We start from the raw sequence: 17548 nt of genomic DNA, 5'->3' as shown, positions 1-17548 counted from the left end.
TCCTATCGGATACGAGTGTTTCTTTCTCCGAGACCAAGGTGGTGGTCATTCTGGTGATTAACGATTAATAATGGAAGATGGCTTTTCCAGTAAAATGCCAGACTCACAAAAGGAACTAGTTGGCTACCTGGAAACATGGTAAGGCAAGATGGCAGGAGCACAGCAGGTTCAAAGTCTATTTTTAAGCACAGATGAAGCCAAAACCTGAGGAATTCCCAGATTGAGTTGGGGAACATTTTGTGGAGGTTAACCTCTAGAAATAAAGTTAGTAGATGTTCAAATAAGAATAATTTAGATTAGACACAAAGAAGAAAGACAGGAGAAGGAGGGGGCAAGATGAGGGAAGAGAGAGGTGCAAATCCATTCATATGTACCTACTCTACCCCTCTAAATAAGCACTCCTCTCATTTGTAAATGTTTCCATGTGGGGTTTTTTTCTGTATATTTTTCACAAACGAATGTCAGACTAGATATTTAATAATGAATTATAACTTTTTCTGCATTGGAGTCCACAACCCTGCCCTTTCAAATTATTAGTGAAAAATTTAGACCTATTTAGAATGGGATGGCATGATCATGCCACCCTAAGGTCATTGTTCTTTTTTGAAGAGGCAGCCTTCATACAAATTTGTAACACAAAACACAGCTACTTTCATCTGCCAGATCCAATGTAGTAATTTAATAGCTATGATATTATTTAAATAAGTAAAGTCTGTAAAAATATCATTATAAAGCCATTAGTTTTAGCATTTACTTAGAAAGTAACATTGACTCTGACAGAAACAATGATCTGGGATGCATTTGAAAATTATGTTCTCATTCATGGGAAAAAGTTTTGCCTAGCGCCTGTTATAAGCAAAGAGAAAGGCATAAGAAACAATGATGATTTACCAGTTAATATTACAAACTTCCACAGGTATATGTCATGCTTATTTCTGGGTGGATATTTATGCTTGTATCTTTCCTCCTCTACTAGACAGTGCCTTTTCTTTAAGGGAGAACTTGTATTCCCTTGTATTCCAGCATTACTGTGACTAAAATCTTTATGAATTTTTCAACCCCAATTGAGGTTTGTCTCTTCTGAACACCACACAGTCCTTAGACCACAATAGAGGATTTAATTGCACACTTTTTCATACGGTGTTTATGGTTCATATGAGTTTGTTATATCTTCCCCCAATGTTATTGAAAAGTCTGTGATGGCAATACCCAGGTCTTAACAGGTCTTATTGACCTATGCAGAACATACGCCTATATGGTATTATGAAAATTAAATGTTATTTTTTAAAGTTTTTGTTAAAAAGCCAGAATACCAATGTATATATTTCATTGTTAAAAAAAAAAGCTATCATAGGCATCAACATACTAAAAGTCACTTGCCCAGTCCTTCTCTCCAAAACAATGATAATAATGGCACCTACTATTTTTGTTGAGTGTTTACTATGCCACACACTGTTTAGCACATCATATGGATTAGCTCTTTAAGCCCTCACAACAACCCATGAGTTGGTTACTATTATACTTTTTGTTATTAGGCACATCTACTTAGAAATTCATATCGTAATCAGGTAATTTGTAAATTAATTTATAATTATAAGTAACTGCGGCATGGACTATGATACCTGATGTCAGGATGGCATCCTCTTTCCCTGGGCACAGTGGGATGCTCTGACCTGATCTTCCTAAACAGAAAGCCAAAAAATGACAAGTGACCATCATACAAGGGAGCAAAGTCAGTTCTAAAATCTGACAGTTAATGACAACAGGAAAACATGCCCTGATACAACTAACAACAGAGAAAGCCTTACCAATGAGAACAGACTGGTTAAAGTCCATTTCCACACCCCCTTGCTTATTTCTACAGTAGGGATGGCTTTGACATTCAATACTTAGTATCAATTAATAATTTATGGGACGTGAGTTAACAGAAAAAGGATGAGTCTATTTAATATTTAAAATAATAAATGACAAAATGATATTTTTTAAAAAACTGCAGCAGCATAATAGGAAAAGATAGTATCAAGATGCTGATGCCAGGGCCCGGCCCTGTGGCCAAGTGGTTAAGTTCACACACTCCGCTTCAGCGGTCCAGGGTTTCACTGGTTTGGATCCTGGGTGCAGACATGGCACTGCTCATCAGGCCGTTCTGAGGTGGTGTCCCACATAGCACAACCAGAGGGAGACACTCACAACTAGAGTATACAACTATGTACTGGGGGGCTCTGGGGAGAAGAGTAAGAAGAAGAAAAAAGAAGATTGGCAACAGATGTTAGCTCAGGGATAATCTTCCTCAGTCAAAAAAAAAAAAAAAGATGCTGATGCCAAACAGAACATGTTCAGAAAAAAAATGTAAGGAATTACTCCACACGATGGAGCACAGAGAAAAGTGAGCAATCAAACAAAAGACACAGGTGCAGTGCCATAGCGGTTAAAGCACGGAGTCCACAGCCAGACGGCCCAAGGTCACATTGCAGCTGCACCTCTGGCTGTCAATGTGACCAGGCACCAGTTACTTAACTCACCTGAACCTCCGTTTCCTCATTTATAAAATGGGAATAATAATCAGGCCTAGCTGTTAGGTTTCAGTGAAAGGTAAATGTATATAAATTTCTGGAACACGGTAAGCACTACAAGGGTATTCCTGTTATTCAAATTGTCTTGCATTTAAAAAATTAAGCCATGTTTTCACTTTAAAAAAATGTGTAAAGACATATCAAGACCATTTTCATATACTAAGTGATATGAAAATCTAATTTGGTTTTTGTCTGAAATTCACTGAGGCTTACTATTAGCCATTAAACTATATCCCTCTCCAAAATCATAACATAAAATAAAATAAAACAAAATAAATTAAAGGTTTTTCACTATTTTTAAGACTCTCTTTAAGTAAATGCTTTTCTTTCCTTTCCTAATGAATACATTTTAAAAAGTGAAAATAAGAGTTTGAAGCAGGTTTGCTGATCAACTGCCCAACTTTGCCTTGGCGGGTGACCCTGCTGGTGGCGCAGACTGAAGTCATTCACCAACACCCCAGTTCTTAGTTGCCAGGAGGGAGTGTCTGAAGACCTTTTCTTGACAATGTTTATTGTAATGATTTTTATTCCCAAATTTAGGACAGTTTAAGTTTAAGATTAATGAACATTCAATTACTAGAAGGAGGAGCCAGATTTTAGTGGCTGTCTTAATCTGCTCGGGCTGCCATAACAAAACACCACAGCCTGGCTGGCTTAAACAACACAAATGTATTTTTTCACAGTTTTGGGGGCTGGAAGTTGGAGATCGGGTGCTGGCATTGTTGGGTCTGGTGAGACCTCTCTGTCTGGCTTGCATATGTCCTCACATGGCAGGGAGAGAGAGAGAGAGAGACAGCAAGGTGGTGCCTCTTCTTATGAGGGCACTGATCCCTTGGTTTCCTCTAACCCTAATTATCTCCCAAAGGCCCATCTCCAAATATCATCATGTCAGGGCCTAGGGCTTCAGCATATGAATTTGGAGGATAGGGGAACACTAACATCCAGTCCACACAGAGGTAAATTGAGCAAAGATTAGGAGTATTTAAATCATATATGATACTGGCCTTAGGCTGGTAGACATAGTTTAGTCCTTTTATGCCTCTTCTCTGAGAAAGACCAATTAGCTGACTCCATGTAGTAGTATTTGATGGTAGAAGGGAACATGGAATCCTGTATTGAAAATCTAGGAACAGTCAGAAAATCTAGGAATAGGTCGAAATCATAAAAATGTACTAGGCTCTATCTGTACAGAGAGTACTTTAGAAAACACTTCATTTATGTGTACAACAATGTACACTTATGTGTTCAATTTTCAAGTGCTGTCTGTATATACCCTTTGAAAAACTATAAAGGAATTTAGTGAAATGCCTTTATTCCAACTTACTTGCAAATTCAAGTTACATGAAGTCAAATAAAACTTCTTAAAAGTGAAAATAAACATTCGAAATGCTAACATTTAAAATAATTTACTTTAAAAGGAGCATGCAAAATCATATTGATGGAATATTTATTTAACCAAGTTGCAGTGATTAAAAATAAATGCATATCAACCCACATTATGAAAATCACAAGGATTTCAGGATCTTTAAGTATCGTGTGTAATTATGGGTTAGAGCCAAATTATTTTCCACAGGAACACATTTCTCAACTTATAATAGAAATAAATGAGAGAATTTAGTCTAACAAAGGCAGAGGAACTTTACACACAACTTTTTCAATAACTCTTCTAACGTAAAACACAGATTTAACCTACAGCTAGAAGCAATCAAGTCACTATACTGTCGTATAGTGATCCCAAATGTTAAGTCATTATTCCCATGCCAATCCAGAAAAGAGTTCACGGCAGTAGGTATAAAATAAGAAATACAGACAATGTGTTGAGTCATAAGTTTGAATATACTCAGTTAAAATATAAATATGAGAAATAAATTAAAAGCCAGATAGATTCAGGTGATTCTGAGGTTATAATTCGTGATTTTTAAAAATATCCTGACTCAAGTCTACAAAGGAGTCTGAAATTTCTTTGAAGTTTTAAAGCCCTGTGAAGTCCGAAATTAAGGGAACCTTTGGTACAATAGAAAATGCGTGTGGTTTGATAGTCATATGAGAGTGGATTCAAACCCCAACTCTATTAATTACTATTTGGATGATTTTGGATTAATAACTTAACAGCTCTGATCTTTCATTTTATCCCCCCAAAATGGGTTTGCTTGTGACGACCTCAGAGAGTTCTCGTAACAATTGTGTGAAACTATATCTCAAATGCATTTAACATAGAGCTGCCATAGTAGCCACTTAACCAAGGCTATTACTGTTGTAGTGTCGGTTGGACAGAAGTAATAGTACCAAAGACAGTAGTATTAACCGTCATGCCTTTTTTACTGTTATTGTAGAGAAAAAAAGCAAAACTTTTTTGTTGCCAGTCACATGGAGAATTCCAGAAACAAAAACTGCATATAACATTCTTTCTCAATAATGTTCTTCTCTTTGTCAGTTAACGCTATGGCCAATCGCTGTTGTGCACATGAATGCATCGTGACTTCTGATTAACTCTTTCCAAATAAGTTCAACTCATATCAAGAGATTAAGCTAACTCATATGTGATTAAGCTAAAACATATGCGATGCTGGTTTCTGCTCTCAGTGCACTTTTAAACTGTTAAACCCACACCAGCTGCTTTCATAAACCAGCAATTCTAATCATCCAGTATCACTCCTCGAGGCACATTAGATTATAGAAGGAATGCGATAAACCATCACGAATTTTAGATTTTCAGCAGATTTATTTCAATTTCTAATCAAACTCATTCCCAGCGTTTTCCCTGACCACTCTTGGGCCAGGAGATTTCAAGTAAAGAAAATTGAGTTCAGAAAATGTTTAAAAGATTTTATGCTGACAATCCCAAACCATCTCCTTTTGTTTCTAGTTATGTACAACAAAACTCCTCAAAATGATTGCCTCATCATCTCCAGAATTTAAACAATTTTAAAAAACCAACTGCCCCTCAGTTCAAAATATAAGATGACAAATGATCAAGGAAATACCTTACAACTTGTAAATTCCTTGAGATTCCTTATGAAGAAAAAGTAATTTATTTGATTCTGAAGAAGATGATAATAATATGTGTTGTGTTATAGGACTTTTTCCAAAAATAATGACTTACATAGCGTTATGTTGTAAGCAGTATTTTCCAAGACCTTAATATGTGTTAACTCACTTAAAGCACAAGTAATTTTAAGACATGGATGTTGTCATTCCTCATTTTTCAGATGAGAAATCTAAAGCATAGAAATGTAAGCATCCTGAGCTGGTAAGTGGTGAAGCCAAGATTCAAATCCAACACCTTGTCTCCCTGACAGCATACTCTTCATGTTTATTTTATGATGATTTAAAAATCATAAAAGTCAAATGTGACATTCAGAGATGAAAGTGATTACAAATCTCATTTTAGTTTTTGTACATTGACAAAGTAGCCAAAAAAATCACAAGGTTATCAATCCCAATAACAGATGGCACAAACAAAGCTACTCCTTAATGAAATAACTTGGGTCTATCGTAAAATTTCAGCTTTTTTGTTTCTTCCCTTCCCTTGTCTTCACTCTTCTCTTTCCTTTCTCTTCAAAGGGGTCTTTAAGCATCTCTTTCAAATTTCTTCTGTGTTCCTACTCGTAACGGTCTTCTTGCGTTTGCTGGTTTGCAATTGCTGTTGATGTATCTGTTGTGTTATTTTCTTCTGGAAATTTTATTATTTGACTCCTCTTAGGCTATTTCTTAGTTAGTCTTTTCTGTGGTTCGTTCCAACTATCCCTCTCTCGATACTATGTTTGTTTAGCTAGCTCAGGTTTACTGGAGAATCTTATAATGTCAAAATGAATAATCTGGGTCATCAGTCATGAAAAAGTGGAAGATATCAAAAGAAGAAAATACCCCCTACTTGCCACTTCACTTCAAGCCCAACCTCCACTCTTACCCCAGCCGTAACCCCATCTCAGGGAATACACTAGTTAGAGTTTCATCTGTCTTTTAAAGGGCAAATAGAGGAAAGAAGAAAAAATTTCTGTATTTGCATTGCCAGTTTAGCCTGAAGATTTGAAGATGCCTGGCTAATACACGCACTTGACTCAGGTTAGAAATACTCTGGTTAAACAAGTACAATATCCAAGGGAAAATTAATCAAGGGAAATTTTCTATCCAAAAGGAGGGCCACATCTCTAATATGGAGATCACATGAGGATGGACAAGCCTAAGTGAGAAAATGCCAAATCTTCCCTTATAATATAAAATGACAGCATGCAAAAGCATTTACCGATTTTCATCTGTTAAATTCATTATCTTACATAATGGTCTTTCCAGGTAAATCAGCAGAGGGACGTAAAATTGCATAAATTTGTTCACCAGGTTGTAAATGTGCCAGAGTAGCTGTTTTTCAGGTATCTGAGTTGACCCAAAAGCTGAATGCTCACTTGTGTTAGTGAGCAATAAAATACTCCTGCCTGGACTTCATTCTGGTCAGTTGCCAAACTAATTATCTATTACCTGATATTGTCCAGGAGTTCTCTTTACGTAGTTCTGATGCAAGCAGGTAAAATACTTAATCCTTCCTCCAAATACACTAATCTGCAATCAGCCTAGATAAAAATAAAACTGAATGATAACCGTAATTTTAAAGCAAACCATCAAATGAGTTCACTGACATCAGTCTTGAGGTATTGCTGGTGACCCAGTGGAATGTTGATTCTGTCATTTCTTGCCCTTGGAAGCAATCTGTGGAAAGAGAGGAGGAGACAAACACTAAGGTTAATTGATCCATCGACATGATAACTGACAAAGAAGCAAACAGGTCTTCTTGTGTTCTATTCTTTCTTTACCATAGAAAAAAAGGGTTCAAGATTACATAATTGGGAGAGAGGGAACCAGGAAGAAATTAGAATCATGTGACTTATTACATTGGTTTTTTTCAACCCTTATTCCACTAAATAGCTGGTTATTTTTATGCCAGAACTGAGTACTGCTATGTGTAAGCCATTATAAAATCACAAAGTTGAACTGTGAAAACATCTATAACTAGAAATTATGAGCCAAATCCCTCTTTATTACAAACAGTACTTACGCAAAAGGAAGAAATTCTGAAGAGATCTGAATCAGCCTGTTATTCATCTGCTTACTTATTACTGAACAAACATAAGCACTGTCGCTCTTCTTTTTCAAGTTTAACAAATTTGGAGGAAAATGTGAATACCGGAAGTATACTGTAAGATACACTCATAACGGCATCTATGAGAAGCTCTGTAGTGCTTAGATTATACTGAATAAGCCCTGAACCAACATCAGTAAGATGCTCTGTGGATGTGTCAAGTAGTCACAGCTCCTTATGGACCATGTGGAGTGCTCTTGTAGCACGTGAATTTTACGTCTCCCTGAATTAAACATCCCATTTTATTTCAAATACAATATATTTTGTATTGTAGTTGTTTAAGTACTACTTGATTTCTCATTACTTTTTAATCTCTTAAACGTACATTGATTTATTCCTAAACACCAAGTGACATTACACAATACTGCATAACCCTAGACTTGCAAGTAATCCCTCTAATGATTCAGTGGAACTGGAGATCTAAATAATAAAAACAGACTTAAAGGAGTTAAGAGATTGATAGAATGATTAACTGAAACTCATAAAAGGACGATAATTTAGCTAATTTACTTGGCTGGGTGATATCTGGGGATGGAAAATAACAAATTTGAGATTGATTTTACCCTTGTATTGTGAGTTTGTGTCATTGTTAATGCAGTTTTATCAATATAAATTTTCTTATAGATTGGCGATAAGAAAAGAGTACATATAATCCAAGTAGGTGAGTAAATCCTATTTAGTCACTTTTAAAGTAAATTGAAAAAATGAGTCATATTTAATTTTAAATTTAATTTAATAAAGATTTATGCACTGTTGAAGAGAGATGCTGGGGAGTTGATGGTAGGAAATGGCTTATGAAAAAAGGGGTCCTAGTAATCCACTCTTTAAAAAAATAGAAAATCATGTGCTTTTGTGATTAAGTCTCAGGATGTAAATTTTAGTTGCCCATTAATTCATTCATCCAACGTGTACTAAATACCACCTCTCCTTCCCCACCATGCTAGGCACTGAGGTCTACAACATAAATCAAACCCAGAATAGAGCACTACACAAGTAACTTCAGGTCTGCACTCAACAGAAAAATGACATAAGAAACATTTAAAAGTAAGTGCAAAAGAATTGAAGTCAGGAAAAAGGAAATACCTAGTTGAGGCATCAGCCTTCCTGGAGAAGGAAGCATTTAAATTGGAACTTGAAGGATAGTTAAGATTTCAACAATTAGAGAGAGGAGGGCTTTCACTCGGAGTTATAATTAACAGTATGTGCAAAGGCAGGAGGTAAGAACTCAGAAAGCATGCAAGAAGTAGCATGAGGAATTTTGTTGTGGTATTGTGTACAGACTCATAAAATCCTTTATAACTCTCAGATGAGATTATGGGTTTTGCGATCTCTGTGCAATTAAGAATCTGGGAAGCTCCTTTATTTCTTCTCCTTGATAAATTATTTCCCTAGGTAATTTTTTTTCATCCTCACAAACATATAAGAAAGAACCAATTCCACTCTTGCCCTGCTCTGATCTGTTTTCTGCAAAGGAGCAGCCAGAGCTCCGTTTTTAAATGCAAATGTGGGCATCTCCTTCTTCTTAAAGCTCATCAATGTTTTCTCTCTTTACAGTGCCTAAAATCAAATAAAACAAAATCTAACAAAGTTTTATCTGACTCAGAGCCTCTGAAAAAGTTCTTTCTTCTGCCTAAAAAACTTTTCTTCCTACATTTGTCACACTAATTACCATCATTTAGGTATCAGCTAAATTTCACCTTCTCGAATGTTTCTCCCCTCATTCTTCTAATCTAAACGAGCTTTTCTTTTTATTCTCTCTTGTAGTACCTGATCTTTTCCGTTCTCTTTACTTATCATAACTTGTAATTGTACGTTCATTTATGCGCTTACTCATATGATGACTCTCATTACCCACTCTCACATCTCCTATCCAGCTAGACCCGAAGCTCCATTGAAGAAGGCATCATTCTAGGTCCTGTTCACCATTGCAGACCCAGTATCTAATGTAGTGTCTGAAGGATAGGTGGTACGCAACAAAGATTGGTCAAATAAGTTAATTTGCAACTGAAATTCACATCATGAAATGTACTCGTAAAAGTACACGATATTTTTCTTAAAGTGGCTTATTACAACTCATATTTATTGAATCTAAGCCAGGATTATTACTTTACAATTAAAGGGAGAAAAATATTTCTTGGTTATCAAACTCTGTCAAAATGAATATTACTTGTTGATTTGATTAGCAATGTTCTTTCTATATTCAGTTTTACTTTCCCAAGGATCTGGACATCCAGCAGGAAGTCTTTAAAGTCATAACAAAACATTTCCTTCTTCACCTGTGGAAAGTTATAAAAAATAAACATCCACACACAAAAGTATGTAATTTTAAAAGTTGACATTCCACTTGGTTCTTAGCCTTATAACTAAAAAATATGGCTAAAGTAAAGGAGGCCACCATAGGGATGAAAATGAAAGTAGAGTGGGGATGGTGAATGCTAAAATTCTATTTCAAGTATTCCTGAGTCACACCAGGTTATAGAAACAACAGCCAAATGAGAAGATAGCTAGAAATCATATGGTGTGGCAGACTGGATTTTCAAAAAAATCTATCCTATCTCACATTCTCATCTACAACATGACCTTTACTCTGATCGAAAGGTGGGGTCTAAGAACCACCTCCTTGAATACGAGTGAGCTTCACACTCACTTGGCACCAATAGAATGAGATGCAGGATAAGCTGCACAATTTCCAAGACTAGGTCAGAAGAGGTGGTCCCATTTCCACCTTGTTAGAACTCTTGCACTTGGAGTCCTGAGCCAGCATGTACCCTGAAGCTATCATACTATTAAGAAGCCAAGCCACATAGAGAGGCCAAGTACAAGCACTCTGGTTGGCAGTCTTGGTTCTCCAGTCCTTCCTGCCCAGGGACCAGATATTTGAATGAACGAACCTTCAGATATTCCAGCTTCTACTCCTCAAGGCAGCTCCAGCCTTGAGTCTTCCCCACTGAGGCCCCAGACATTACAGAGTAGAGTCAAGCCTTCAATGTTGCACCCTTTCCAAATTCCTGACCCACAGAATCCGTGAGCATAATAAAATGGTTATTGTCTTACATTGCTAATTAGGGGTGGTTCATCAGACAGTCAGACAGAAAATGTCACCATGGTATATAGTAGTCCAACTCTTTCGAACACAGATAAAGAAACAGATCTAGTGACCATAAGTGAATCCACTGCTAGTAAATATTCATAAGTGAATGGATAAATATGAGCAAATTAGGCAAAACTGCAGACTCCAAGGCTCAAGAGAAGGACACAGGAATTGGTGGTCATCTTCAGACAATGTTCGAATCGGGAGAGGAGAGGGACCCACTGAACCAGTCAGGTCAAAGCAGTTCTAAACAGTCAGTCAGCCACTGGGACGGGGGTCGGACACAGAAGCAAAGGCTCAGCGTCCAGATTCGCTCCTATTCTGTAATGCCCATATGAGCAGTGTCTATGCAACTCTACAGATCCTGAACTAGGACTGAACAAGGAATGCCTAAAGGACATACCAAATGGAAATGTACTAATAAGATCTACTTTTTTTCACACAGAATTTTATTATATTAAGAAATCCAAGCTATGGGTCTAACGTGTATTACTGAAATTTAACTAGAAGTAATTCAACTGTACTTTCTCCTTTTTTGTTTTTACTTTTTTACTATGGTAAAATATATGTAACATATCATTTACATTTTAACCATTTTATTCAGTGGCATTAACTACATTCACAATGTTGTGCAACCATCACCAATATCTATTTCCAAAACTTTTTCATCACCCCAAACAGAAATTTACTTTCTCCTTTTTTACATTCAAATTTTTTCAGATCTTATAATATCTAATAACCTTAGACTCAAGTGAATTAATCAATTCCCATTTTTAAACAACATCAAACAGTTCATCAACTTTTTTAGCTATGGTGAGTGAGAATTACATGTTGTCTTTCAAAGGCTAATTGCATCTAAGTTCCTTCCCGTTGCTAAATGATGATGCTTCTGACCAGTGGTTGCCAATTTCTGTGCTATAAATCTTCCTACCATGACTGATTCCAAGCTATCAATTTATGTCCCTGAATGTGGAAAAAATGAGAAAAGTTGTAGCCTATATGAGCTGGCTCCAGCGCACCATCCACTGTCTATGGCGTTAAGTGAGTTATGGTAATTTGTGTCTGTCAAGGAATTTAAGGAATTTTGTTACTGCATCTAATTTGTCAGATTTATTGACATCAGTTTGTTCATAATATTGTCTTTCTGTCTTTCTAATGTTTGTAATATTTGTAGTGGCGTCCCACTTTTCCTAATATTGTTCATTTATTCACCTCTCTCTCACACACACCCATTCTCTCCCTCTATCTCTATTTCTTTCTCTCTCTCTATTTCTATCTCTATCTCTATCTAGCTCTTTCCTTTTTGAACAATCTGCCTAGATTTTTATAAATTTTCAAGAATCAGCTTTTGGTTTCTTTTGTTGCCCTCTTTTTCCTATTTAATTGATTTCTGTTTTATAGTTATTTTCTTTCTTCTCCTTACTCTGTGTTTAATTTGCTCTTCTTTATCCAAACTCCTTTTTTGGAAGTTTAGATCACTGAGAAGAAGTGCTTCTGCTTCAGTTAAATGTGCTTAAATACTCTTTTCCCTTGTCAATTTTTTCAAACGCTTTTTTAAAAAAACAAAAAATACTGGGACCTGCCCAGGGGCACAGTGGTTAAGTTCACACATTCTGTTTCGGAAGGCCAGGGTTAGCCAGTTTGGATCCCAGGTGTGGACCTATGCACCGATTATCAGGCTATGCTGTGGCAGGCACCCCACATATAAAATAGAGGAAGATGGGCATGGATATTAGCTCAGGGCCAGTCTTCCTCAGCAAAAAGAGGAGGACTGGTGGTAGATGTTAGCTCAGGGCTAATCTTCCTCAAAAAAAAAAAATACTTATAAAATAAAATAATAAAAGGAAAAGTAAATCCAAAACCTTTTATAGTTATGAGCTCATCTATACTGTATTTATGTAGAGTTTTGGAGCTTTAAATACATGATTCTGTCTTTAAAAGTAATGACTGATTAATAGCTTCAGGAAAGATAGAAAAAAAATAATTCTGATATTTTCAAAAAGGACCCTCGTGCTTTCATTTTCAAAATTCACCATGACTCCAAACCATGCCAAGTGGCAAAAGTTCCCACAGCATGGCATCCGGAGGGAAGCAAAACACACTATTTTCTCAGAGCCACTGTCTATTTTTAAGGTATTGATACACTGAGATAACTATTGAGGCAAAAATAATATCCAAGTGAGCATTTCACTCATTATTAAGCATCAGTTGCTTACATGGCACCATATAAGGCATTGTCTAAATTACAAAATTAAAAATGTCTTTTCTCATGATGTTAAAAGGGTGACTATATGACAACACTGGAGGGAAGTAAGTGGACTGGGAGATTATTTGGGTCTGAGTATTATTTACAAAAGCAAAAGGTTTTAAACTGCACATTCATTCATTCATTGACAACGCTTAAACAGACATTCGATAAAATCACGCACTGAGGGAAAGTTGAAGTCCACAGCATTTTGAATTGCTATAGAAAGAATGGAGGGCAAGCCAGTCTTGGGCAGAGTGTGCACTCTCCATGAGCCTCTTTCTTTCTTCTTTCTCTACTCAATGTAGAGAAATGTATTTAAAATATGTTGTTTCCAAGCCTTCTTCCTTTGACCCTCCTTTCTCATCACTTTACTCACTTCTGCCTGGACAGATTCATCTATTCCTGTGTCCTTTAAAAAAAAATCTATATTCTAGTTTCCCTGAACTCTAGATCCTCAAAAGCCTTCTGCTCATCTAAGACTCTCTTACCTGTTGCTCCTCAGGTATTCAAAATTCAAACTACTCCAAATCTTTGTGTTCTCCATTGCACTTTTGTATATTTCCATCGCCTAACCCTTATTTCACAACACAACACCCATGCACACACACTTGTTTGCATCCTACTTACCCTGCGGTTCCAATCTCAGTTAATGGCATCCAGTTCCACTCTGTCACTCAGAGTAGTAACATCAGACTCATCTTGGGTTTCTTCCTTGACTTCATTGTCTGTCCAATTGGTTATCAAGTTCTGAATATTCCACATCATCTGATTGCTCTCTGTACCTACTGGTACTGCCTTAGTTCAGACAGTTAACGTCTATCTTACTACTACAATAAGTTTTTTATTCATTGTCATGCAAATGTTATTTTTCCATAAAGGGCTCATGTATTTTGGCAGTTAGAACTTTTGCAGTTCTAATGCCTTTCAAAGCTACTTCCCAAACAAAAGCAAAGAAATAAACACAGTTAATTGGAGAGCCCAGTCTGCTTGGACACTATTTTGAAATTTGGAGCGGTCAACATTAAACAAAAGGAGACGCTTGTTCTGTGGTTTTCAGGGCAAAGCAGATCCTCTCCCTCCCATACATACACGCATGGCTTTTGGCCCCTTATCTTCCGGCTTTGGGGGCTTGTTTCGGCTCATGAATTCTTCTCATAATTCTCTTTTGCTCAATTAATTAGCCAACCTTCAAAAAAACTTTATGGACACCAAGATGAAAATATAACAAAACACCTTCGTGTTTGAGTATTTGTGATATGTGGGTCATCCAAAGCATGGGACTTGGGGCAGAGCCCTTCTTGTTTGGGACTCAAGGAGGTATTGGCTCTATTAGAGAGTGAGCCTCGTGATAAATCTATAGCATTTAAGACAACACAGTATTGCTGCAATGATGGAACTAAACCCCAAATCCAGAAACAGACCCAAATATTTACAAAAGTTGATGTTTGACACAGAGGTAACTGAAAATGGGTGAGAAAAGGTTGTGCATTCAATAAATGGTCATGGGACAATTGCTTATTCCCACGGGAGAAGCCACACAAGGGCCTAGACCTGGGTGCTACAACTTGCACAATGTCTATTCTGCCACATTTTATTGATCAAAGCAAGTCACAAGGCCAATTCCCAGAGTGAAGAAATAGGCTCAACCTTTTGAGAGAGGAGTCACAATGCCATACGACAAAATGGCATGGCCGGGGGAGGCATGAGTCATTAAAGGGAGAGTTGCCAGATTTAGCAAATAAAAAATACAGGAAACCAATTAAATTTGAATTTCAGAAGAAAAACAATTTTTTTTTAGTGTAAATATGTCCCAAATATTACATAAGATACACACATGCTAAAAAAAATTCACTTTTTATCTGGTTCCAAGTTTAATTGGGCATCCTCTATTTTATCTTACAGCACTAATTAATGGCCATTATTAAAATCTTTACCACAAACGTGGGTTTTTAACTTGTACATAAAACAGTCATAACTTGATTTAGGAAATGTCAATCAGTAAATATATACGTACAAAGGAACGTTTTAAAGCGTAAGCTTCCAGGAGTTTAGAGGTCTTTATAAATATTAACAGCTTATCAGTAAAGAGAGTGGCAACACCAGAAAAGTTATTTCTATTAGCTATTTCATTATTTTTAGATGCATGATTCTTCCATTTATCAGTTTACTAAATGTGCAAGTCGGACTTCACAAGTCACTCACATTCATTCTCATTCTCAAATCTCTCCCCCGTACATTAAGAGATCGAAGAAGTATGCATCCGATCATAAAGGTGAGGTTGCTAGGATGCATAGATATTTCCAATCACTCTTCCCGTTTAGATCCAAGGACATTGTCCCTCGAATCTCACCTTGCAGGCTGCACAGGACCTCTTCCGATCTCACTGGTGAGTGGAAAACCACAGTGCCTCTGACAGAGAAGGGAGCTCCTCAGTCCATCACAAAGGAGACTTGTTCACCGGAGAAGAGCAGCTTTCCAGGAAGACACGATAGGTTCTATGACATTTTTAAAAGAACCTTTTTCTGGCAAGAATAGTAGTACTTGATATTTATTTTCATCTCTAATTTGTGTGCCTCTGATTTTTAGTCACGGTTTTATTGAATTCCTTTGGGGTGCATAGCCGTGCACTAAGCTTGGGATCCATGAGACCCTGTCCTTAAGGAATACTGTTTAGTAGATAAGAAAAATTCATGAGCAGAAATATAAATATATAAAGACAAGAGTATAGAAGTCATTTTTCTAACAACTGAAGAAAACAGATGGCTAATATCCAACAAAGCTTTAGTGAAGTAGGAAGATCATAAACTGAGATTTAATGGAAGAAATCGTGCGGCAGACGGAGTAAGGAAGAAGTAAACTGTGGCGGAGACTGCTGGTTGTTCTGCACGATCCAGTCTCCCCTTTTTCCCTTCATCATAGAACTCTCAGGGTTTTGCTGGGTATGTGGTCACCTGGAATAAAGACTACATTTCCCAGGCTCCATTGCAGCTTGGTGTGGGTTTGTGGTTAAGTTTTAGCCAAGAGGATGTAAATGAAAACATTGTGTGTCATTTCCTGGAAATTTCCTTAGTGGAAGGGGGCCTACCTTTCTTCACCCCTTCCTACTTTTTGCTGGCTGGAACGCTGACAAGATGGTGGCAGCAAGAATAGTACTCTTGAAACATGAGGTAGAAACCTGAGGTAGAATGCTGAGGGTGGTGGAGCAGCAAGACTGAAGAAGCCTTGGCCTCTGACACCATGCAGCACCATGCTGCTCACCCTAAGTGTTTACCCCCGGATTTTATTTCCATAACTGATACATGAGCATCTGTCCTGTTGAAATCCTGCTATGGGGATTTTCTAAAAAATAAAATAGTATCTACTCATAACAGATATAACTTAATGGCAAAATCAACTGCTTAATAGGAAATCAAAACTATGGATACCAGAATATATTTCCAAAAAGGAGGGATCTTGTAATGCAGTTAGAAGCTTGTTATTCCCCGGGGCCATTCAGGCAGGTTTCCAATTGAAGACAAAGGCAATGGGGAAAATATTTGAGAGCAGCTCTAAACGAGCCTGTCATTGAAGAGATTTATTTTCAAGAAGAGATCATAGGGTCAAAAAAGAAAAATAAGGATTGCTTGCATGGAAATAGCTCCAGCCAATTCCTACCAAATCGGGCTGAAAATAAGTAGAAGTCGAAAGTTGCAGTGAAATTAAATATAACTTCTGGCCAATCTCACTCAGCCCTTAAAGATGGATGTAATTGAGTTGTAGAATAGCCAGCAATACATCTTACATGGCACACCATTTTCTTGAATATCATCCTGGACAATGATAAGATAATTACATTACGGTACTTTTAACAAAACCTAATTTCCTGGAAATTTAACTTGTTCTTTTTTTCCCCAGCTGACAAAGCCCAAAACAAACATGTAAAATTGAGCTTTACTTGGCAATTTGAGAAAATATCAGTATTTATTTCAAATGCAATTAATTTGCAGAAATTTCTATTATTATCATTCTCAAGCTATTGATAAGATCCTGCAATCAAATAATTCTATAAAGTACAGAATAGATAGTCCTTACTGAATCTTTTTCTGCTTTTTGATCTCTAGCTTTTAAAGTTGCATTAATTTACTAGACTAGTATTTTAAACTACTTAGATGGTATCCTATTTTTTTTCTTTAATTTCTACCTATATCTTTCTGTAAAGAATTTTATACGCAGTTGGAAACTTACACTCTGATAGCATACTTTACATTATGGTTTTTATATTCAAGGAGGTAAATATTTCTGCGGCTCATATTTTGCAGACCTTTCAGGTGGGAGGTCAGTGACAGCTGTTCGGCAAACATAGGGCAGGGTGGAGCTCATGATGTCTTCACACTGCCTCCCATGCGCAGTGAGCAGGGTGGGCCACACTGACTCCATTATGCCTGGAACAGTGGCAAATCTCACTTAGTTCTACATAGTCAAGGAAAAGAGAAGTAGAAAACAGATCCACAAAATAAACCCTG

General features: G+C 36.9%; 1 long non-coding RNA gene across 7 annotated transcripts in view; it reads right to left on the bottom strand.

Annotated features, from left to right (window-relative positions):
* Positions 1–2851: 2851 nt before the first annotated feature.
* LOC123284551 (uncharacterized) overlaps positions 2852–17548 on the bottom strand; it is a 52152-nt gene continuing 37455 nt past the window's right edge. For 3 of the 7 annotated variants that reach the window (XR_011501901.1, XR_011501900.1, XR_006525664.2), the window contains 2 exons: positions 15397–17467; positions 3864–7277 (listed from right to left, as the gene is read on the bottom strand). This is a non-coding gene — a long non-coding RNA (uncharacterized lncRNA). Of the gene's footprint in view, positions 7278–13673; positions 17468–17548 lie in introns of all 7 variants that reach the window. The other 4 variants (XR_011501902.1, XR_011501897.1, XR_011501899.1 and 1 more) reach the window with 4 other exon arrangements.

Source organism: Equus asinus, chromosome 3 (genome assembly GCF_041296235.1).
Source record: "Equus asinus isolate D_3611 breed Donkey chromosome 3, EquAss-T2T_v2, whole genome shotgun sequence".
Classification (NCBI taxonomy): Eukaryota; Metazoa; Chordata; class Mammalia; order Perissodactyla; family Equidae; genus Equus; species Equus asinus.
The sequence above is the reverse complement of the archived record's forward strand: the minus strand, read 5'-3'. Positions and strand labels throughout refer to the sequence as shown.